Source organism: Pinus tabuliformis, chromosome J (assembly GCF_031772625.1).
Source record: "Pinus tabuliformis cultivar Carrire ecotype Pingquan chromosome J, CPIR1, whole genome shotgun sequence".
Classification (NCBI taxonomy): domain Eukaryota; kingdom Viridiplantae; phylum Streptophyta; class Pinopsida; order Pinales; family Pinaceae; genus Pinus; species Pinus tabuliformis.
Genome location: NC_142295.1, coordinates 390,517,732 through 390,542,189, shown reverse-complemented (window position 1 = coordinate 390,542,189; position 24,458 = coordinate 390,517,732). Strand labels below are relative to the sequence as shown.

Genomic DNA, 24,458 nt, shown 5'->3' with positions numbered 1-24,458 from the left:
ATTGTCGTGTTGGCAGTATGTCGCTCTTGAACATGGCACTCCTCTGCATTCGTGTCTGGGTGGGGATTTCTCATCTTGTTTTACACTGGCCTCCATGGGTTTGGGTTACCCTATTTGACCTCTCATCTGCCCATTGCCTTGTCACCATGACCTCTGCTCATTTGATGTCAGATACTGCCAAATCCGCTTTTGTGCCGCCGATATGTTCAAGAGAAGTTGGCCTCTGCAAGATTACCACATCCCTCTGATGTCTCGCACAAAATCTTTTATCCTTCTCTGTCTCGTGTCGATGATGTGGGAAACATTATGGCCCACCTTCGATCAAGGTCACTTCCCGTCGACTTCAGCTCATTATCCAGGAAAGTGACCTAGAGACTCCCCTCAGGTGCCTTAGGGCCTGCATGCCTCAATGGCAGGTTCTTCGTGTTCGACGCGAGGTTTTCATCATTGGCCTCCGATCGGATGATTCTGCGGGTGTTCGACACCAGCTCATTGATTCACATGCCGCAGATTGTACCTATAGTACCTTGAGGACCATTGTCATTATTGGTGGTACCTCTCGCGTCTGTTAACAGTTTTCATCACTGACTGGTAATCAGGCGATGTTCATGCATGTTCGACTTCAGCTCATGTATTCACATGCTTGGACTTGTACTTTGTTCGGGTCGGGACGGAGCGCAAGACCCTGGATCTCTGTCTGTTATGGTCCAGGTTGCGATTTTGTGGATGATCATTACATGACTCATTGATGGATGGCTGCGCCCATACCTGAGTCTTCATGGATGGCTGCGACCATACCTTATCATTATTCTGGTCTCTTTAGCTGGGTGGCTGCGTCCATTCCACAAACCTCTTCGCATGTCTTTCGGATGGCTGCGCCCATGCCTAGACTGCATGTACTTGATTATCAGAGATATTCGGTCCTTCCTGGTGGTGTTCCAGTTCGGCAAGTTTCGTAAAGCATTTCACCCCTCCCACTCTCTCGGTCTTCATGCTTTAGGGGGCATCTGTTACACAGTAATTTGTCACTGTCTCCTTGTCAGTCACCCTACTGTGTCAGGAATTCACAATAATCAAGTTCATGCCTTCTGAACTGGCCAAAAACCCACTTTTCCAAAGTTTTCCTCATCAGCGCGTCTGTTTCTAAAATATCTGCGATGACCGGCGCTTTATAACAGACCGCGTGCGCTGCCAGCGCGGAAGCACACGACTTTTCCGCGCTGATCGAATTTCATGACCAGCGCAGCCTCTGTTTGTATTTACCCGTGCTGACATGGCCCTTTTCATTATGTCTTTGCGACGTCAGCGCGCCAGACCAGTTATGCACCTGCGCTGATCCAGTTTTGGCGAATTTGTTCCAACAGCCAGCCTTCCAGATAACTCCAGACTTGGTTGTTGGCTTTGTGAGTATCGCCTCCCTTCTATGGCATGTCTGTTCGACCCTTTGCAACTACTTCCCTTGAAGATAAGCTCATCCTTCCACCCTTTTAGGAGGCTCCTTCTCCTATATAAACTTCCATCATTACCATGAGCATCTAGTTTGGAATAGCTTGGATTGTGTGGAGCTTATAGTGCTCAGATTGCTGCTACTATAGGTAGTTGGTGTGATAAGTGTGGAAGTGCTTGATAGCTTAGGGAAGGTTGTTGTGTTGCTTGTGTGAGAGAGAGAGCTTCTTGTCTTGGGAGAATCATTTCCAAAGGTGAATGCTTGAGACACTTGCTGACTGGCCCCCTGGTATCTATTCGCGGAGATCGCGGAGGATTGTGACCGGCCAGGGCGAAGGAGCGAAGGTGGCATCTCTTCATCAAACGACAGCGCTGGAATCCAAGTAGGTGTTCTTTACCTACCTTTTAATTGCAATTAGGAACTTGCGTAGTAGCATTGACTGATTGTTGCTAGACCCATTCTGGGCTAGTAGGGATCGCCTCTATCCGTAGAGGGGATTTACCTCTCCAACAGTGGGCTAGCTGTACCTCTGACATGCAGTGGAGAAAATTCAGAAGCGTTTGATTACAAACAAATTTAAGATTAAAAGTGCAGTTCCTTATGATATCTTGTTAAGTGAAACAGGGACTGCTCCTATTGAAGCAATTGCTATGGTGCGAGTCATAAGGTGTTAAAAAAAAAAGAGCAAATGGAAGAGGGTAGATGGCCTAAGGTTGTCTTTAATGATAGATTGTGCAAGAGCAAAAAAACTTGGATGCAACAAAGTAACAAATGGTTTAGTAAATGGGGTATTTGCTTGAACGCGTGTCCCATAAACAACAAAAGAGATAAAAGCTTTTGTTATGGAAAAGTTCCACAAACGTACTTGGGATAAGGAGCTAGGAAGAAAGAAAAATTACTATATTGAAGTGTTTAATCCCACTCATAATCATCAACCAAAAGCATACATAGAAGCCAATAGTTCTTGGAGAGCCAAAATTCTTATTGCTCAGTTAAGGGCTAATTCTCATCAACTCCGTTGTGAAACAGGGCGCTGGAAAAGGCCAAAGGAAGTGTGGGAGGAAAGGGTATGCATTTTTTGTTCTTCCGGAAAAGTGGAAACAGAAAAACATTTCAGTTTAGAATGTGAGGCCTTCAAAGACAACAGGGAAAGTTATGCAGATATGCTGGCATCTAGCTCTTGGGATAATCTATTTAGCGAGGGGTTTGTCGAGAAGTTGGGAGCATTCATTGTGAAGCTTCACAGAAAAAGGGTCAAATACATCAAGTAGATGAAGAAGCAATTTGTCCCATAGGCTATTTTTAGCCTCGTGGACGTTAAAACAATCTTTCTTTCTTTCTTCATTTAACCTAACTCTCCATTGATAGAAAACAAATTCAAAGTTCAATACCACCAACCTCAATGGAAGACAAGGAATTGACACTTCCAATCACACATAACGCGCCCACTACTCTATTTTGCTCATGATGGGGTTTGTGAAAGTTTCGCTCAAATTTGATCAAATTTTTTTCAGTGTTTGAACATGAGTAGTTTAATGGACTCTGCCTTCGCGAAGATGACATGCCCACTTAAGCAAAGACCCCTAAAAAGCAAACACTTCTATTCCTTCATTAAGATGGCATATCCATTTAACCCAGCTCTCCATTGGTAGAAAACGAATTCAAAGTTAAATACCACCACCCTCCATGGAAGACCGGGAATTGACACTTCCAATCACACATAACGCACCCACTACTCTATTTTGCTTATGATGGGGTTTGTGAAAGTTTAATCAAAAGACCTCCTTGGAATCGAACATGAGTGTTTTAGTGCTCGGTGCTATTATTGGGATGTCATAAGATGTACTATTATTAGGATGTCGTAGGATATCATGTCCACTTCAATCAATGAGCCCCATTTATAAAGGATTATCAATTCCAGGCTTAATATCGTCAAAACCAATTGAAAAATAAGCAACAAATCTTTCTATCGAACACAATGCATCCACAATCCCAATGGACTCAAGATAGGGTCTAGAGTTTTCTGATTCACTTTAAAAAAAACCTCCACACTATTTGAATGTTTAAGCATAAATATTTGAATGGAAACTGCTTTAACTGTAACATCCCAAAGGTTTATTTTGAGCCAACGCTCCAATTTGAAGAGGAATGCTCACTCAAAATCTGACACTCAGCATCACCAGTTGGAGACGAAGCTATAGGTATTCCAATCAGACAATGTATCCAGTGAGCCATGAAGTTAGCCCATATTTTACCGTGATGTCCACTTAATCAACACTCTAAATAGTGGAGTGGACGCTACCTTGGCTTTGTCAAGTGGTTTCGACATAATTTAATGATCAGCAAAGAGTTTGTTCCCGTGCTGAGAATTCATTTTCAGTACCGAGAGTACTAAGAGAGATGGGAATCCATGGAGCATTTCAGCCGCCTTCACCATATTTTAAGGGCGCTGCTAATCACCCGGAAATGTATAACTCATCCTCGCATTTCTAAATATTGCAATCTACATTCAACCCATTTCCGCTCATTTTTAGACCATCCGAATGCTGGATGCAGCAATGGCTCCGTTACGATGGGCGCAGATTTAAGTTCATTTGATACACAAAAGCGACTGAAGGATATTCTAGCACAAGGCATTTGGGTGGAGCGTAATACCCATATTCATTTCTTGCAGTTCTGCACTGATTCGAGAGCGCTAACAGAAGGCAAGCTGGTCCATGCCCACTTGGTGAGTACTGGAAGTGAGCTCGATGTTTTCCTTCAAAACAGATTTGTCCACATGTATGCCAAGTGTGGGAATTTGGAGGATGCACGCCACATGTTTGACAAAATGTCTGAACGAAATGTGGTCTCCTGGACTATCATGATCGCAGGATATGCACAGAGCGGAAACGGCGAGGCAGCGCTGAAATTGTTTTGCCAGATGTATAGGGAAGGAATAAAGCCTGACCAATTCAGCTTCTCCAGTATATTAAAGGCGATTGGGAGCTTTTCGGGCCTGGAACAGGCTAAACAGCTCCATGCCCAGATAGTTAGAGCAGAATTTGAGTCAAATATCTCTGTGGGAAACGCTCTTGTAACATGTTATGCTAAATGTGGTTGCCTTAACGACGCAAGCCAAGTGTTTAGCAAAATGTATGTGAGAGATGTAGTTTCATGGAGCGCAATTATTTCTGGGCATGCACAGCATGGACATGCAGAGGCTCTGCAGATTTTCAAACAAATGCAGCAAGCAGGTGTAAAGCCAAATGAGCTGACCTTGTCTAGTGTACTAAGTGCTTCTGCAGGCTTAGCAGCGCTTTCTGAAGGTATGCAATTTCATGCCCTTGTTGTCGTAAGTGGGTTTGATTTGAATATAGGAGTGGGAAATGCATTAGTGACAATGTATGCGAAGTGCGGTAAAGTAGAGGATGCGCAGCAAGTGTTTGACAATATGACCAAGCATGACCTGGTATCATGGACTGCGATAATCGTAGCATACGCACAGCAAGGACATGGCGAGGAAGCCTTTAAAATTTTTAGTGACATGCAAAGTTCTGGCAATAAACCCAATGATTTCACTTTTGCCTCTGTTTTGAGTTCATGTTCCAGTTTAGGAGCACTGGAGCAGGGAAGGCAACTCCATACCTACGTCATAAAGACTGGATTTGATGTGTATGTTTCTGCCAGTAATGCCCTTATTACAATGTATGCAAAAGGGGGAAGCATAGAAGATGCAAAATATGTGTTTGAGAAAATGCCTGGCCGAGATACTTTTTCATGGAATGCAATGATTACAGGCTTTGCGCAACATGGGTATGGTGATAAATCCCTCCAACTATTTGAACAAATGCAGGAGGCAAGCATAAAACCTGATGACATCACATTTCTTGGCGTTTTAACTGCTTGCAGCCATGCTGGTTTAGTGGATGAAGGTTGGAGGTTATTTGATTCCATGATCTGTTCTTATTGTCTCGTACCAAGAGTGGAGCACTATGCCTGTATGGTTGATCTCTTTGGTCGGGCTGGCCGCCTGGATGATGCAGAGGACTTTATTAACAAAATGCCTTTTCCACCTAATGCAGTTTTGTGGGGTGCCTTACTTGGCGCTTGTAGGATTCATGGAAATATTGAACTAGGTAGACGAGCTGCAGAATCTTTCCTCGCATTAGAACCACAGGGTGCAGCAGCGCACATACTTTTAGCCAACACCTATGCTGCAGCAGGCAGGTGGAAAGATGCAGCAAATTTGAGAAAGCTGATGAAAGATAAAGGGTTAAAAAAGCAGACAGGGCGTAGTTGGATCGAGGTCAACAACAGGGTGCATACATTTGTGGTTGAAGACAAATCACATCCACAAACGAGGAAAATTTATGCCATGCTTCAGATATTAGCCCACCAGATGGAGGAGGCGGGGTATATGCCGGATACAAACTTTGTGCTGCATGATGTGGAGGAGGAGCAAAAGGAACAGAGTCTCTATTACCATAGTGAAAAGCTGGCTATTGCATTTGGGCTTGTCAGCACACCAGATGGGAGATGTATCCGCATCAACAAGAACCTTCGTGTATGTGGTGATTGCCACACAGCCACCAAGTTCATCTCAAAAATTACCAGGCGTGAGATTATTGTCCGGGATGCCAATCGCTTCCATCATTTTAAGGGTGGACTGTGTTCTTGTGGGGATTATTGGTGATGCCAAGTATATAAGAAGGAAACAAACTGAACTGCATAAGCTGAAATCTGAAACTCAAGCTTATATTGGCATCAAAAGTGTTAGGTACATTTAACCATGGTTGAGGACAAATCACAACCTCAAACCAGAAACATTTATGTCATGCTTGAGAGATCAGCCCACCAGATTGAGGATGCAGGGTATGTGCCAGATACAAATTCTGTGTTGTATGATGTGGAGGAGGAGCAGAAGGAACAGAGTCTCTGCTACCTTAGTGCAGAGCTGGCTATTGTTTATGGGCTTCTCAGCACAGCTGATGAGGATTGTATCCATTTCAACAAGATCCTTCATGTATGTTGTGACTTCCACACACCCACCAAGTTCATCTCCAAGTTTACTGGGCAAATGATTATTATCCAGGATGCCAATTGCTTCCATCATTTTAAGGATGGATTGTATTCTTGCGGGGATTATTGATGATGCCAAAGTAAAATAAGAATTAAACGAATTGAACTGCACAAGTTTAGATCCAAAACTTGACCTTATATTGGCATCATAATTTGTTTCGTACATTTAAGCATGGTTTTGGTGTCAATCAGGTGAGTTTTCAAATCAGTCTTTTGACTTCCGGGAAAGAACTTGTAGTAGTATAATGTTGGGTTGATGTGTACATCTTTATTAGATCAGCGCTATATGATACTGCAACATACCTAATATTCTGCAAAGCCTTAAAATACAGGCAAGCTTTGGAAAGATCAGTAATATTGCTGGAGTTTGTTTTGGCAAGCTCTACATGCTCCCAGAAGTCTCTTCCTTTTTCTTGCAAGCCATTACTCCTAAGCGACAGTGCAAATGATTTTCTGATTACCCTCAGACACTTGATATTTTTGGTTATTCAGCTCTAACCAACCTTTTGTCTATGACAAATAAAACGTTAGCTCAGGTGTTCATGAACGTCGGTGCAAGACTCTACTTTCCTAAAGGTGGATCAGAAAAATTCATTAAATCATATGCTGTTAAAGGCAAGCTGCAGTCCAAGGTTGTCAGTCATTTATTGTCCTATTATGCATAATATCTCAATTGAGGTTATTAGCTGCCAGATATTTTAATAACTATTTGGAATAGAAGGGTTCTTCGAATTTCAATTCACAATATTTGTTTGAGCTCTAGGGGGAGACAGAAATAAGCTAGAGACAGCCTGGTAAGATATGCAATGAGGTTGGTCAGTCCAAGTGTTGAAAAGGTGGCTGTTAAGTAGTGCAGCCTTTCTGATGTGTCCCCTCAGTGACTTCTTCGGCGACAAAAGTTTGATTGCTTGATTGCGAAAATGTCCTAATGATAATTCTTGTGAAAGGCATATTTTCTCTACAGATGGGGATGTGGTTCAATGATGAAGATGGTGGTATGTTAGGCAACCAACCAAGGTTCACTGCCTCTGGAGGCATGCATAAGCAGTTGGGGCCAGTAGTCCCTGTCAAGTTTGCTTATGTATATAACATGTGTGGATGAATATAGCAAAATGGCACAAAATGTGATGCACATATGAAATAAAAGGCAAAACATTGAGGCTCTAAATGGCCTTTTAAGAGTCCAAAAAAACTATACAACAGAAAATCACTACAATAGTACGAAAATCATCCCTTGGACTGGGATCCTCATCATCACCATCTACCTCATCTGCTTGCTTCAATCCTCCAAGTGCATCACTAGTGCTTGCATCCTCTTTTGCTGCAAGTGGCCCCAAGTCCATCCAGCACAAATCTTCATCTTCAAATGCTGTTGGCTGACTTTCCACAATCCATTCCAAGTAGGGATCAATATCATGCAAGGCAATGTGATCTATATCAGCTGTTTTGTTCAACAATGAGTTGAACTTTAATCAAAGGTTGCACTGTATGAACATTAAATCATTCAACTATTATTGTTCCAAACGGTTTATTTTCTTCATAAGTATGTACTCAAAGACAACCCAATGGCATCACACTTGGAAGTACTACAGTGACTCAATATCCAAATTGCTAACTTTTGCAATTGAGGGCATTAGGTGCCAAATGCTTTCCACCAACTTTGCTGTGATAAGATTCAAATACAAATTTAGGTAACTCAAGAAATGAGTTGGAAACTTTGGTTGAATTTTTGTTATTTTAAAACAATTAATAATAGAGCTTGAAAACTTTGAAATCATTTATTTGGTTTGTCCTTGTCTCTTGTCAAAAAGCTGTTCCTTGCCAAAGGTACCTCTACTACTGAAATCATTGAGCTGTACATGTATAGTTTCTTGGTCACTTGGATGGGGACTCTGCTTTCTAATCATGAGTGCAATTCATTGATGTTCCCACTTGCTTCAAAGTTTGATGTGTAACAGTACCTTGGGTGCAGGTGATACCTTGCTGCATGTATAGGCTAATGGAGTTGTTTGTTTCATCTTTGATCAATGATCTGCCAACAGAGAGAAAATTTTGTTTTCAATCATTTTATGCCTCCTTAATTTTCTCTTTGGTATGAACCATGGCGTCATGAATATAACCCATGGCCATTTTATCCTCATCCACCTTATGTAGCAACTTAACAAGGGACTCGACGATTTTGACAATCTTTTTAGACTAGAAAGATGTCTCATCAACTTCTCCACTAATATCTTGCCCATTGGGCTTGGGATGCAATTGATGCAGATTCCATTCATCCCAAGAAAGCATCCTCAAGCTTTTTTCTAGGAAATGTGACACTATATTATGAGGATATATATTTTTTTGTGTGCAAATCAAGTGAATCTAGCCTAACAAGCTCCCTATCCTATGTGCTTTCTTTCTAAGGTTCAAGACTCTTGTGGTTTTATATGTAATTGACTATGCATTTGACTTACTCTACAACCTTCTTTGCCTAGTTCAATGTGTTTAGATCGTCAAACATGGGGTTTAGTCAATGCATATCACATGGAGTTCGAAAAATGGTTGGGTGCTTATCTTCCTCCCTCTTATTAGCAGGAATAAGTTAGAAACATTATCCTCATCTTACGAGCAACAACATAGTTAGAGGCATTATCAATAACAATGCATATAATCAACTTTGAAACCTTCACAATTACTTCATCATAAGCTTGAAATAATAATTGTGCATTCTTCAAATGATTAGATGCATCCATTGATCTTATAAACACAATTTCTCATGGGCAAGAGACAAGGAAATCGATTATGGTATGAGACTTTCCATCGAGCTAGATGGTACATTCCACTTTGGACCATGAATTTCTAAACTATCGCAGCTCATCATTTATGTGTTTTAACATCATCCTCTAAAATTGCCCCCCTTAGGGCATGAAATTAGGGCTTTTGAAGCTTGAACCACATGCAACTATGACATCTAACTTAGATCGATAAAAGGTGAAGTAGCAACATTGGAAGAAATATTTGCGTCATACCACCATCTAAATATGTATCAGAAAGTTATTTCGTTGTGCTGCTTATTCCATTGGGTAACAATGGTGCATTCCGAGCCAAGGGTATGTTGCCAACTAGAGATGGAGCAATGAATTGAATGTGATCCCTAAAATAGGGTAAGTGAAGGAGGCTTCACATTGAGGGTTTCCACATTGAATTAAATCAATGAGAACCTCTCTCCCTATCTCATTATTGATCATCATCATCTTCTATAAAAATGTAGAATTCCCTTCCAAAAAATCCTTAATTTTTCAATGAATTTTTGAGTTTGTATTGAACTTTCCAATGATGCCTTTTGTCAAACAGTTTGTTTTCTCACTCCTATAGGTGTAAATCTGATTTGTTTAACTCGAGTATTTGTTCTAGGCATTAGACATTTTTACTCAACACATTTGATTTATCATATACTGAGAAATGCACATGCAAGAATATTTAATGCTGATATGAAGATAGTGACACGACTGACATGTATTTGTATTTTCTCTTCATTGAACATAGTTACATGGAAAGTAATAACCAACATTTCATTTTGTCCTAGAATGTATGTAAACTTCAGCAAGACAATACAAGATAGCTATGCTATTAATAAACGCATAAAAATAAAAACAATGTGTAGAGGAACTTGGATCTATGCGTAGACTTTGCTAATGCTAAATTTCAGCCTCTATTACAACTTCCACAAGGCCACAATGATACACTTGGCTATTGGTATATGTACGCCATTGACCCAATGGCTTCGTCCCTCTTTAAACACGAACTTTTAGCTACAAGAACAGGGGTTATACAGAAAAATGACCCCCTCATCAGCTCAGAGGGGAAAAACATGATAGCTGAAGCAAAGACCAATATCACATGCCTTGTTTCCACACTAACGCTGGCTATACATTGACAACCTACTTTATAAAGCTTCTTTGTAAGCCTAAGGGAGCGTTAGTGACCCTACTAACTCTAGTTGTTAGTTCGAGAACAACGTTAGTGGATCCTAATGAGAATCTAGAGGTCAAAGGAGCGAATTGACTCATATATATCTCTATATTCCGTCCTAAATCTACTCTGAAAAGCAAGGAAACATCTCAAGTTCGACCTATTTGCGGGATTTCTAAATCCTAATGAAAGAGGCAAATGGGAAAGAGCTGAAAAGCAAGGCAACATCATTACTTTTACCTTAAGAGACTCATGGAGGAACTTGGCAACCCTAACTCAATTGCTACATAAGCAAAGCTAGGGCTATGGTGATAAAGGTCAGATCATTTGAAAGGATAGCTTACTTGATTGTTGAGCATAGTCTCAAATCTAAGCATAAGAAGGGAGAGAGAGAGAGAAGCTAGAGGGGTAAAGGAAGGTTGATGCAACAGATAGTTGTAATCACTCTTTCGACATTAATATAGAACTGCAGTGGTACTGTCTACTCCATGGTGTTGGTACTATCATTCATTTATTTGTTTGTCCAATACCTTTTTAGCATGAGTAGCTTAGTTATGTGTAACTAGATGTCTTTTATGTATTCATGTACTAGTTATCAAGGTTGTATGCTATGATTATGCTTGTCTCTTCTATGTGCAAGAATTGATCTGGCGTTGTACTTCCACCTAGCTGCATTGTGCTCTTCAACAAATCTACACGGAGGCTTGAGGTAATCCATCAGTTTTGCTTTGATAGTTAGTTAATGTTTATGGACATGCATGTAACTTTGTGACAACTGCAGATAATCTTACAGTTTGCCAAGGGTCCCGGGAAGACCCTTGATGGTATCTCCATTCAACATACACCGTGCATTTTATCCTATAGTAACAGGGTGCATGAACAATAGAGAATGATGGGGCCCCTCTCTGCGCAGGTAGTAGTTTAGCCTCCCTTCAAGTGCACCTACCAATACAAGTGAGGCAACGATTTCAATCAACAAGCAAATACATTTACTTTTGGTCCAAATTCAAGATCCAGTGAAGAGACTCATGCAGTCAACAATGAAGGACGCAAACCCTTCATAACAATGAAACTCGTGCTCTTTTTCTCAGCCACAAACACTCCAGTAAATGTAGTCAACATGGCACTTGGTGATAATGAGAAAATCTGTCTTTTAACAAAGAGAACTCGACCCCTTTCTCTTCTTTTGAACTCATCCTCTTCACAAGTAGGAGCTATGTCACAATATTCTCTTCTCTTCACAAAATCGACCTCAGACTCACTTGCAAGTTCGATACTCTTGTGGGTCTTCTCTAGCCTGTCAAAATCATATAGAAAACACGACATGAGAAGGTAAAATCAACTGATAACATTTCTTTTCTTCAGTAACTTCTGCAAATCATCTTCTACATTTGATTCCCATGGTGAAATCTGATTGATTTCACTCCTTGAACCAGTTAGAGTGTATAGTTTCAACACCAAAACCAATTATAGTGGTTTGGGTTTCCCAACCCTAAACTCTCCAAGAGCTCTTTTCTCAAAAACACAAGTGAATGAATGAGAAAAATATATTCACTTTTATCTTTTATAAACTTGTGGCCACTTTTTATGACCATTTTACCTTTTAACTTTTATAAAGTTACATTATAATATTTTCACTTTATAAAGTTAAAGTGACTTTTCATTTGCTTAGAAAATGTCTCATTTTCACCCCTTAGACTTCTATAATGTTTCTTTCGGCGAATTAAATTCCCTCATTAAATATTTCACCGCTTTAACATACTTGAACCATGATAGGCTAGCGGACTTCATTACATGCCTCCTAAGTGGTCGGGGACATTACAAAAAGCTTGCATTTCCCTTTTTATTTTATTTATGATTGTAGGGCTTGCTCTAACTTTTCCTCATATGCTAACTAAGTGCCATTTCACCCTATGTATCCCACATCTTTGATTTTCTTTTCACAATGTTTGCAACCAAGGTTTTGATTAACCTCTTAATAATGGCTCCATGCAGGGTCTAACATTCTTGTGGGCCACTGTAATGTCTTAATATTGAAAATAAATCTACAAATGCAAAATTGTCCATACTTTTGCTAAAAAGGAAATCAATGATTTATAATGAAAGATAACGAGGGTTTGAAATTTTTTTTTACAAACATTTGAATGGATACAATAATCCAATCTCAATTTTGATTGAAGCTTGCAAATGATATGCAGGGTATTGATAATGATTCTAAATATAAATAATGCAATGCATAAACGATGTCAAATCTATGCTAAAGCTCATTCCTAGTCAACTTTCTTTGCAATAACCTTGGAATCTCCAAACACTCACAAATGGTCAATACAAGATTAATGCAAATAGTCAGGGTGTGTTAAAAAATAAGAAAGGCATAAATATTTTCTTGTCTTGACAATTACTTGTGAAAATTCTTGTATTTTTATTAACTCTTTTATCTTCTTTTCATCAAGCAACTATCAAATAAAAAACATGAAGATCAATGACACTAGATATAGGCACTTGGCCAGGGAAAAACCCCTATGAAAGGGAAAACCTAGTCAAACTATTCTACTAGTATATTCAAATCAAATAAGGCAATCCAAGACCTTAGACCTAAACAAATAACTTCCTGCTATCCACCAAATAACCCTCCAAGATTATTAACCAAACACCAAAAGGCAACTCTAGTTAAACTGCATAGAAACTGAACCCAATATAAAATTTCAACCCTGATACAACATAATTGCGATCCTGCTTTAGATTTGCAGTTTCAACACTCTTTGTAGCTATAAAATCTCGCATGTGTAAAGTAGAACAAGAGAAAAGATGGTCTTCTTTTGCTAGGGTTCCTCTTTCTTTGTTCTAGGGTTTCTCCTTCCTTTTTTGAAATTTCACTCTTTTTGTCCTTCTCTTGCAACTACATATCGAACTTGCTTTTTTGGTATCCCAAATGAGGTCGAGTAACTGCCAATATATAGTGGTTCGAGGCTCCTATTGAGGTCGACTTGTTTTTTTGAGGCCGATTTGGAGGATTTGAGGCCAACTTGGTGGAGGAGACCTATTTGACTCAATTAACATCAAAAATAATTTTCTTTCTTAATATACAAAGCCAAGAAGGGTCTATTACATGATAACATGGACAAGGACTCATAACATAAACCCTAGAAACCGACAATGGAATCTTTGACCTAGAAATAAATAAGGCATGAAACCCATGCTAATAAATAATTTTCTTTTATACTTTTTTTTTTTTTTTTATTTCTTTTAACAACTACATTAAATCTGACTCAAATACAATTAAGAAGACCGACACTAATTACATTCTTCAACACTCCCTGTTAACTATGGAGGTATTCATAATTATACGTATATATAAGTACAAGGATTTATAGAAAATCAGAAAAGCATAGATATTTTCTTATGTTGACAATTGCTTATGATCTTCTTGTATTCTTATTAACTTTCTTTATGTTCTTCTTTTATCTTTTTCTCATCAAGAAATTATCAAATAAAAAACATGAAAATCAATGACACTAGATATAGGCACGCAGCCAGAGCTAAAACCCTTATGAAGGGGAAAACCTAGGCAAAATTCTTCCACTGGTAGATCCAAATCAAATTGAGATAATCCAAGACCTTTGACAAGACCAAAATACCTTTCTCACTCCACCAAGTTATCCTTTTAGAATGATTATCCAAACTTAAAAAGTCTCTCTAGTCAAACAACTTCAACCCAACTACAACAAAAAATTTCGGCCCTCTAGCTCCCAGAATTTCGACCTCCTGCAACAACCCATAAACTTGCATGTGTGGCAAAAAGAGAAAAATTTGGCTCCTTGCTTGGCAGGTGTCTCCTTCTTCACTAGGGTTTTCTCCTTCTTGTCTAGATATTTCACTCTTCTTTCTTCCTCATGCAACTGCAGATCAAACTTGCTAGAGTGTGTGTCCAAATGAGGTCGAGTAACTGCCAATATATAGTGGTCTCTGACTCCTTTTGAGGTCAAATTTTCTTCTTTGAAGCAGACTTGGTGGAGGAGATACAAATGATTCTTTTGACACATAAATTTATTTATTTCTTGATATACAAAGCCCAAAAAGGGCCTATTATATGATGACATGGACAATGACTCTTGACATAAACCCTAAAAGCGTACAATAAAGGTTTTGACCTAAAAAATAAAATAATAAAGCATAAAACCCATGCTAATAAATGGTTTTCTTTTATAAATAAAATTATTTTTTCTTTTTCTTTTGACAAACAAAATTATGAAGATCGACACTAGTTACTTTATTCAACACTCTCTCTTAACTAGGGAGGTATTCATAATTACATGCTTAGATACATGGATGAATTCAAAATGATATGTTTTTATGAAGAGTTACAACACATGCAGTGCTACAAATTATATACTTGACCAGTGTATCCAATCGAGTGAGACTAAGGTGTTTTCCAAGCTTTAGCCATTATAGGTACCATCAGGTTTTAGCTCTAACACAAACCTAGGGATCTAGGCATCGTATCCAAGGTCAGAGCTTCACAAGACCAATGATACCGTCCCTATTTCAGGATCTAGACATCGTTACAGGTTGACTAGATGTACTCCCAATCATCTTATCTGATCTGTAAATTGCTGTGGATATTCCACTGGACAGTTCGTCACAAAGATTTGATAATATTATATTAAAAAATATGAGATTCTACACTATTACAGTTTTATTTAATTTCTAGATCTGTAAATCTCACTGTAATTAGTGCATGCATGTAAAAGTAAATTACGCAGAAAAGAAGAAAATGAAAAAATAATTTCACATAGACATAGGACACAAGATTTGCTCTATGGGAAACCATTTTGGGAGAAAACCCAGTTAGAAGGTGAGGCTGCTTCGCTCTCATTCTCTGTCTGGAAATATGACCATAGATACAAAGAAGTAACGTCTGTGGCCCGTGGGCTGCTACAGTGCACAAATCCTCTCTATGTGCTCTACCTCCTATCTATCCTGGCTATCTTTGCTCATCCATGGAACAAATGCTCTCGAAAGAATGGAATGCCTTTTCCTCCTAGTCGCTCGGTTATAACTCAACTCGATAGCCTACTAGTGGTTAAGTTTGACTACATCAACTCTTAACTAGAGCTACAAAAGGGACTCTTCTAGAGTCTTCTACATCAAAAGCACGTGGCTAGGCCATTTTCCATGAATAATGGGGGCTGACACAGCTTCCTCTCGAACTATAGGTGTGAAAATAGGAAGTTCAACTTCTGAGTGGCATAACTTTTGCATACGGACTTCGATTGATGTGATTCTTATGTCGTTGGAAAGCTTTTTGCGTGCAAAATAGCATGAAAAGGTGTTGCACTTTAGCGAAAAATTTTTATCCCCAAAAAACATCGTTTGATGCCTCAAATGCTCCCGGAAGGTTTTAGATCCTATTTCGCCAAACTGGGTCCCGCCGGTAAAAACGGTCCCGTGAGCTGATTCCTCCATTTTTTCCACTCCAAATGCATCGAGATGGATGAAAAAAAATATAATGATCCAATTTGAATCACACCTCCCCATTTTGGGAGGCTTTTGGTCCCCAAAAACTTTTACTTGATGAGGTGAGGAAATTTTTCCTCCACCTTCTCTCTAGTGTACCATTTAGCTTTGCCTAGAAGTTGCCCCTTCAACCCAATCTGCCAAAGGTCTTGTTGCCCTTGTCTTGTAGTTCTGGACCTCTTCTGCAAAACTGTATCTTTTTTCAACTCTGTCTGAGCATCTGGTGCCAAATCCTCCACAGAAGGTAGGACCTGTTCCTCTTCCTGATCTAACATGGAAGGCTCATAGAGTTTCAAATTCTCTACATTTACAACTGAGTAAATGCACATATATGGTGGTAAACTGAGTTGATAGGCATTATCACCGACCTACCTCAAAGGGACCATACCTTAGAGCCTTGATTTTCTTACCAGACCCCTACAACCTCTCCTTGTTCAAATGTAGCCATACTTTGTCTTCCACTGTGAATGATTTCTCTGTTTTGTGCTAATCATGCCTGGCCTTATAATTCATCTGCGACTTCTGTAGTGTTTCATGTACCTGTAGATGGATCTACCTGATCTTCTCTATAAAATTTTCAGCCCTCAAAGCATCTCTTGTAATGTCTTCCTTCACTCCTCCTTGCTACCCATATGCAATATCCAAAGGTGAAGGTGGAAAATATCCAAAACAAGTTTCAAATGGGGACTTTCCTATAGAAGTGTGGACTGCTTTGTTATAAGAATGTTGTATATATACCAGATTTTCATCCCAGGTCTTCGGATGCTTCTGGTTGTAACCCCTCAAAAGCTACACCAAAGTCCCGTTGACTACTTTTGTCTACCCATATGTCTATGGATGGAATGTTGTAGATCTCTTCAACTTCATGTCCATCTTCTCCCACAATGTAGTCCATAATGCACTGAGAAATCTTGTATCCCTATTTGAAATGATGCTCCTTGGTATCCCAAAGTGTACCTAGACTTGTCCAAAGAAAAAGTTTGTTGCTTCTTGTCTGCTGATGGTATTTTTATAGGGCGTCATAACACACATCTTGCTGAACTCGTCAATTACCACGAACAGGTAGTCATGTCCCTTCCTGGTTGTCAGTAAACCTCCCACAAAGTCCATGGAAATTCTTTCCCAAGGACGAGTAGGTACAGGTAAGGGATGATACAGACCCTGTTTTCTTTTTTTAAGCTTGCTAGTACAAAAAAACATGCATCCTCTTATGAACCTAGCTACTTTTTCTTGCATCTTGGGCCAATACAAATACCTCTGCAAGTTAGCCACGATCTTCTCTACACCAAAGTGCCCTGCAACCTTGGAGGTGTGAGCCTCTCTAATCAACGACAAACGCTCATCTTTAGGAACACATAGCTTTTCCAACCTGTAGAGTAACCCATTCCGGAGATGGTAGTCAACGGTGTTGTCGCCATCGTGCACATGACCCCGACTCTGCAACTTTTGATACACCTCCTTGAAGTCATCATCTTATGAGTATGCCTCTCTGTATGCATCATGGGTGATTGACTCCATGTGCATAAGAGTCCCCATAGCTATAATATTTGATGTGGGTGGCCTTGAAAGCATATCAACCAACTTGTTTGTGCTTCCGTTCTTATACTTTATCACCAAATGAAACTGTTGTAAAAATCCCATCCACATGTAATGCCTGGTCCATTGTAGCTTATTCTGGGCCTGCATGTACTGTAATGGCTGGTGTTCTGTGTGGATTATTGTCTCCTTTCATATCAGATAGTGCTTCCACTTCTTCACAGCGTGCACCATGGCGGAGCTACTTATCTTAGGTAGGGTAGTTAAGAGCTGCCCCATGAAATACTTCAGAATGGTAGCAAACAAGCCTTCCTCCTTGCATTGAGACAACTCCCATAACATACCCACTCGCATTTGTCTCCACTTCAAAGGGTCATTGAAAGTTTGGTAATGCCAGAACTGGTGCTTCACTGATCTTCTTCTTTAACTAATCGAAAGCCTTCCGCTGCCATTTTCCCCAATGGAGACTCTTGCCATTTGCTGTTATGGAGTGGAGCGGTGGTGCTACGCTGAAAACGAGGCTATGAATTTCCTTAGGCACTGTGTTGCCCCAATGAAATTCCTAACCTCGATAAAATTAGTAGGGTCCACCGACCATTTCATGATGGCCTCCATCTTGGAAGGATCTATCTTCAATTCTCCTCCACCAACCACATATCCCAAATACACCAAGGACTGCTACGCAAACTCACACTTCTTCAGATTTTCTAGCCGTTGGTCCTTCTTCAATGTTTCCAGCACTTGCGTCAAATGTGAAATATGCTCCTCCTAGGTAGCACTATATACCCGTATATCATCCAAATAGACAATAACAAATGAATTTATAAAAGGGCATAGTACATCATTCATTAATATCATAAACGTAGTTTGTGCATTACATATGCCAAATGGCATAACTAACCACTCATACAAACCTTGCTTGGTTTTGAAGGCGGTCTTCCATGTATCTTCTTCTTTGACTCGAACCTGGTGATATTGAGATTTCAAGTCCAGCTTGGTGAAATATTTAGCTTGCTGCAACTGATCTAGCAGATTGTCTATCCTAGGCAAGGGGTATATGTTCTTGAGCGTGATTTTATTCAACGCCCTGTAATATATACACATCTGCCAAGTCCCATCCTTCTTTGGCACAATGGTGATGGGTGACCCACACGGTGATGTACTCGATCGAATGACACCCTATTCCAATAGATGTTGTAACTGGTTTTTCACTTCCCTTGCTTCTATAATAGATTGCCTATACAACCCAATATTTGGTAATGGGGAGTCTGGAAATCATTGGATCTCATGCTCTACTTTTCTCGTAGAGGGCAACCCTTTAGGCTCTCGAAATACGTCCTTTTATGCTTGTAACAACTCTTCCAATTGCTGCTTTTGTTATGCAGGTGCATAAGGCTTAAAGAAAAATTCAAAGAATTATTCCAAGCAAAGGAGTGGGATCCCTTAGCCATCAATTTCCATGTTTTTCTAGTTAAGCATAGAGCTAGAATATATGATTTCATCATGATGTAATAAATTTTAGTTAGTTAGCTATAGTGGAGATTCTCGAGGAGAATGCCTCGCAGGATAGATAGGGTTAATAAATTTTAGACTTTGAATTAGGATTTGGTTGTTAGGATGAACCAATACTTATGCAATTTTCACACTATTGTAAGAGGATTTTGACTGTTGAAGAAATTTGGCTTTCCTGGAGCGAATCTAGTAAAGTAGGAAAATTTAGTTTCTGTGTATGTGGATGAGAAATTATCTGTCAAATCCCAAAGGATAATCTCCTTCAAAATCTCTGTTTTATTGTAAAATTCGAAGTTTAATTGGCGTTCTATAAGATTGAATGAAATTGTGTTGACTGTGTTAAATTCCGTGTTTTCTTTTTAACTGAGTTTCTCGTGAATTTTGAGTGTGGAGCAGACGGTCAAGATCAGCAGAGGAAGACTACGGACGCAGTGTGTGAAGATTTAATTTTGACTGTTAGATCTCAGTGGAGGTAGAACAACGGTGTTTGGGCGCAGAAGTTAATCGACATTTATCGAGTCGAAGCGGTTGGAGAAACCCACAAGTGGATTTGGGGTGGAAGAAATGGCGTAAGCGGTATTTCTCCGATTGGCTTTGATTCCATATACATCGTGACAGTAGAAAAGAGGAGAGAGGGAGAAACCGCTTATAAGGGGGGTTTAAAGCACGCAAGTTAATTGGGCAATATTCGTTTGAGCCGTTAGATTTGGTGGAGCAAGATCAATGGTTGACAGGTGAGGAGCAAGTTCGAGGTCGGGAAGTGAGGTCACTGTTGGATCTTGAACAAATCAACGATGAAGAAGTGTTGATGAGTTTGAAGAAGGTAGACTTCAAATATTATTAAACTATGGCTTCTATTACCGTCGGGTCCAGACTAGTGGAGATTTAGCGGAACTCTGCGGTTTTAGAAGAGTTTGCTAATTTAGTGGAAACTCTAAGGTTATTAGTGGATGACAGAGAGCCTATTGAACCAACAATTACATCTGGAAACAGAAGTAGAAGATATAATCTCACAATTTGGGAGATTAACACTCCTGCCTGCACCCAGACCGCCATCATTAGTGGTATCAGAGCAACCTGTTGACACTGAATTGAATCTCAGAAGCAAGAGAAGGAAATCCAATATGGATTTCAGAGTTGGAAGAGGATGAGGACATGGTAGAAGAGGACGACCAGTTGCAAATGCTGAGGTGATGGAAGCTATGCAACAGATGCATGCTAGATTAGAAGCATTAACAACAGGGAGAAATATAGATGATGGAGATGTTAGTGAGCCTGAGGTTGAAACTGAAGAAGAGGAGGAAACTATAGCAGTTACTCCTGAGATGAGATTCTTCCAATCAGTGTTGAGATCCACAGCTAGGCCAAAAATTTAGGTTTCAATATATGCAGGAGGATTGAATCCAGAAGAATTGACATACTGAATTAATGGCATGGAGAAATTCTTTGATTATGAAGAAACAAAAGATGAGAAGAAAGTAAAGTTTGCTATCACCAAACTAAAAGGACATGCAGCACTTTGATGGGATGGAGTGTAGGCAAAAAGGAAGAGTCTTAGCAAGCAACCAATCAGGAATTGGAATAGGATGGTAGCAAAGTTAAGAGGTAAGTTTCTACCAAGTAATTATCATCAAACCTTGTTTAGACAGATGCAAAATCTTAGATAGAGGTCTATGACAGTGAGAGAATATATAGAGGAATTCTATAAGGTAAGTATAAGAGATGGACAAACTCAGGATACAGATGAGAAGGTGGCTAGATATGTGAATGGTATTAGGATGGACATTCAAGATGAGATAAGTATACTGTCTCCTAAAACAGTAGAAGAAGCTTATCAGGTGGTACTGAAAGCTGAAAAAAAACTTATGAGGAAGCAATCTGCCAGAGGAAGAGGTACTTTCTGAGGAAAAGAAAGTCAAGGTGGTAGAGGAAGATCTACAACACCTAGAGATGGAGCTAGCAGCAGCTCAACCCATCATGCAACCACAGAAGGTGATGCAGGTGGCAGAGGGAGTTTTCCCAGAGGTAGAGGAGCAGAGGCAGAGGAAGAGAAGTAAGATGTTACAGATGTAACAAACTGGGACACAGAGCTTTTGAATGCCCAGAGAATGCAAGAACAAGTCAGAGGAATGCAATTGTTGCTCAAGTTGAGGAAGAAGCAGCAGTAGTGATAGAAGAAGAAAATGTACCAAAGAGAGGAGAATCTTTAGTAGTCAATAAAGTTTTTCTCAAGCCAGCAAAGGAGATAGTTGAACCATCACAAAGAAAGACTTTGTTCAGAATCGTGTGTAAGGTTCAAAGGAAATGCTGTCAGATGATTATTGATAGTGGCAGCATTGATAATTTGGTCTCTACAGAAGTGGTAGAGAAATTGAAGTTGAAAACAATGAGAAATCCAACACCCTACAAGGTGTCATGGTTACAAAAGGGACATCAGTTGTTAGTGAATGAACAATGTGAAGTGGAGTTGCAGTTGGGAAGATATAAGGATAAAATTGTATGTGATGTGATGCCTATGGATGTGTGTCACATATTGCTTGGGAGACCTTGGCAATATGATAGAGGAGCTATGCATGATTGGAAAAGAAACCCCTACAAGTTTGGTAAATATGGTGTTAATCATACATCGCTGCCTATGGGAGAAGAGGGTGCATCAGGAAATAAGACTGATCCAAAAAATCTATTACTAGGAGGAAAGGAATACTTACAGCATATTGAAGGAAATGAGGTAAATTTTGCTGTAATTTGCAAGCCCAAGGTAATAATGACTTCTACTAAAGTTTCTGATTTACCCATTGAAATTCAAGAAATGTTGGACAACTATTGTGATATCATTGTTGATAATTTGCCTAATGAGTTACAACCCATTAGAAGAATTAGCCATCATATAGATTTGATTCCTAGAGCAAATCTACTAAACAAAGCAACTTACAGAATGACTCCCACAGAAAATGAAGAGGTTAGAAAGAAGGTTCAAGAACTGCTTGACAAAGGACTGATCAGAGAAAGTTTGGGTCCTTGTGCAGTACCAACAGTGTTGAGTCCAAAGAAAGATGGAGGTTGGAGAATGTGTACTGATTCAAGAGCCATCAATAAAATCACAATCAGATACAGATTTCCTTTACCTAGAATTAAAGATTTGATGGATTGTTTGAGTGGAGCAAAGTATTTTACAAAACTAGATCTTAAGAGTGGGTATCATTAAATAAAGATAATAGAAGGGGATGAGTGGAAAACTTCTTTTAAGACAAATGAAGGATTGTATGAATGGAGAGTAATGCTTTTTGGGTTGTCAAATGCACCAAGTACGTTTATGAGACTCATGAATGAAGTTATTAAAGAGTTTATTGGTAAATTTGTAATAATATATCTGGACGACATATTAGTTTACAACAGGTCTAAGGAGGAGCACATGAGACATCTGAATTATGTCTTACAAAGGTTACATCAAGAGAAATTATCGCTGAATTTGAAGAAATGTTCATTCATGAAAGAGGAATTAGTGTATTTGGGTTTTGTTATTTTCGCTGAAGGATTGAAGATGGATCCAAAGAAGATCAAGGCAATCATGGAGTGGCCTTCACCTAAAAGTGTTTTTGAGGTAAGAAGTTTTCATGGTCTTGCTAGTTTTTATAGGAATTTCATAAAAAAATTTAGTAAGATCAATGCTCCTATTATTGAGACTATAAGGAAAGATAAACAACCATTTAGATGGACTGCTGAAGTAGAAAATAATTTTCAGCTGTTGAAGAAGAAGATCACTGAAAAACCTATTTTGGTTCTACCTGATTTTAGTAAACCTTTCCAAGTGAAATGTGATGCCAATGGAGAAGCTATTGGAGGTGTTTTAAGTCAGGAAGACAGACCTATAACTTATTTTAGTGAAAAGCTGAATGATTCAAAGAAGAAGTATTCTTCTTATGATAAAAAGTTTTATGCAGTTGTGTAGTCATTGAAGAAGTGGAGACATTATCTAATGTCAAAAGAGTTCATACTTTATTCAGATAACCATGCATTGCAGTATATTATGCAGCAGCCAAAGCTTAACCAGAAACATGCCAAATGGGTAGAGTATCTTCAGGGCTTCAATTTTGTCTTGAAGCATATAAATGGCCAATCAAACAAAGTTGCAGATGCTTTAAGCAGGAGAAATACATTATTTCAAGAGAGTCAAATTCAAAGATTTTGATTTTCTTAAAGAATTGTATGAGATAGATTTAGATTTTAAAGAGGCATTTGAAGCTTGTAAGAATCCTGTTTTGATGGATAGGAATAAATGGTTGGATTATTTCTTACAAGATGGATTGTTGTTTAAGAGAAATCAACTATGCATACCAAATTGTTCTATGAGGGAGAATTTAATCAAAGAGAAACATAGTGGTGGACTTGCAGGACATTTTGGTATAGATAAGACTTATGAACAGTTGAACAGATTTTATTTCTGGCCGAAAATGAGATCTGAAGTGGAAAAGTATGTGAAAACTTGTAAAGTCTGTCAATATGCAAAGGAAAGAAGCCAAAACACAGGTTTGCATGTTCCGTTACCAATTCCAGATAGGGCTTGGGATATGGTAAGTATGGATTTTGTTTTGGGTTTACCAAAGACTCAAAGAGGAAATGATTCAATTTTTGTTGTAGTGGACATATATTAAAAAATGGCACATTTTATTCCATGTTATAAAACTAGTGATGCTACTCACATTGCTAATTTGTTTTTCAAGGAGATTGTAAGATTGCATGGGTTTCCTAAGAGTATTGTCTTAAATAGGGATTCCAAATTTGTTGGAAATTTCTGGAGGACACTATGGAAGAAGCTGGGAACTAAACTGAGTTTTAGTTCTGCCTATCATCCATAGACTGATGGACACACTAAAGTTGTGAACAAGATTTTGGGTAATCTTTTAAGGAGTCTTACTGCAGAAAATCCAAAGCAGTGGGATCATGTTTTGGCATAGGTTGAATATGCATGTAATGACTCACCTAATAGGAGTACAAGACAGAGTCCATTCCATATAGTCTATGGAATGCACCCCAAAGGAGTGTCTGAGTTAAGAAACTTGGGAAAAGATGAGATGAGAAGTGCATAGGGAGAAGATTTTGCTTTAGAAATATAAGAAATACATGAACAAGTGAAACAACAGCTACAAGATAGCAACATCAAGTACAAAAACAGAGCAGACATGAGAAGAAGAGAAGTGAACTTTGAAGTTGGAAATTTGGTTTTAGCACACCTAAGGAAGGAAAGATTTCCAAAGAGAGAGTATAACAAATTGAAGTTCAAGAAAATTGGACCATGCAGAGTATTAAGGAAATTTTCTGCAAATGCATATGAAATTGAATTACCCCCTGATGTTGGAATATCTCCAATTTTCAATGTTGCTGATTTGTACAAGTATGAAGGTGAAATTGCAAATGATACAGAAGAAGACCA

At 39.1% G+C, this 24,458-nt stretch overlaps 1 pseudogene; it reads left to right on the top strand.

The window, feature by feature from the left end:
- The first annotated feature begins 3,356 nt into the window (after positions 1–3,356).
- LOC149227417 (putative pentatricopeptide repeat-containing protein At3g13770, mitochondrial pseudogene) lies at positions 3,357–6,233 on the top strand (annotated as a pseudogene).
- Positions 6,234–24,458: the final 18,225 nt, after the last annotated feature.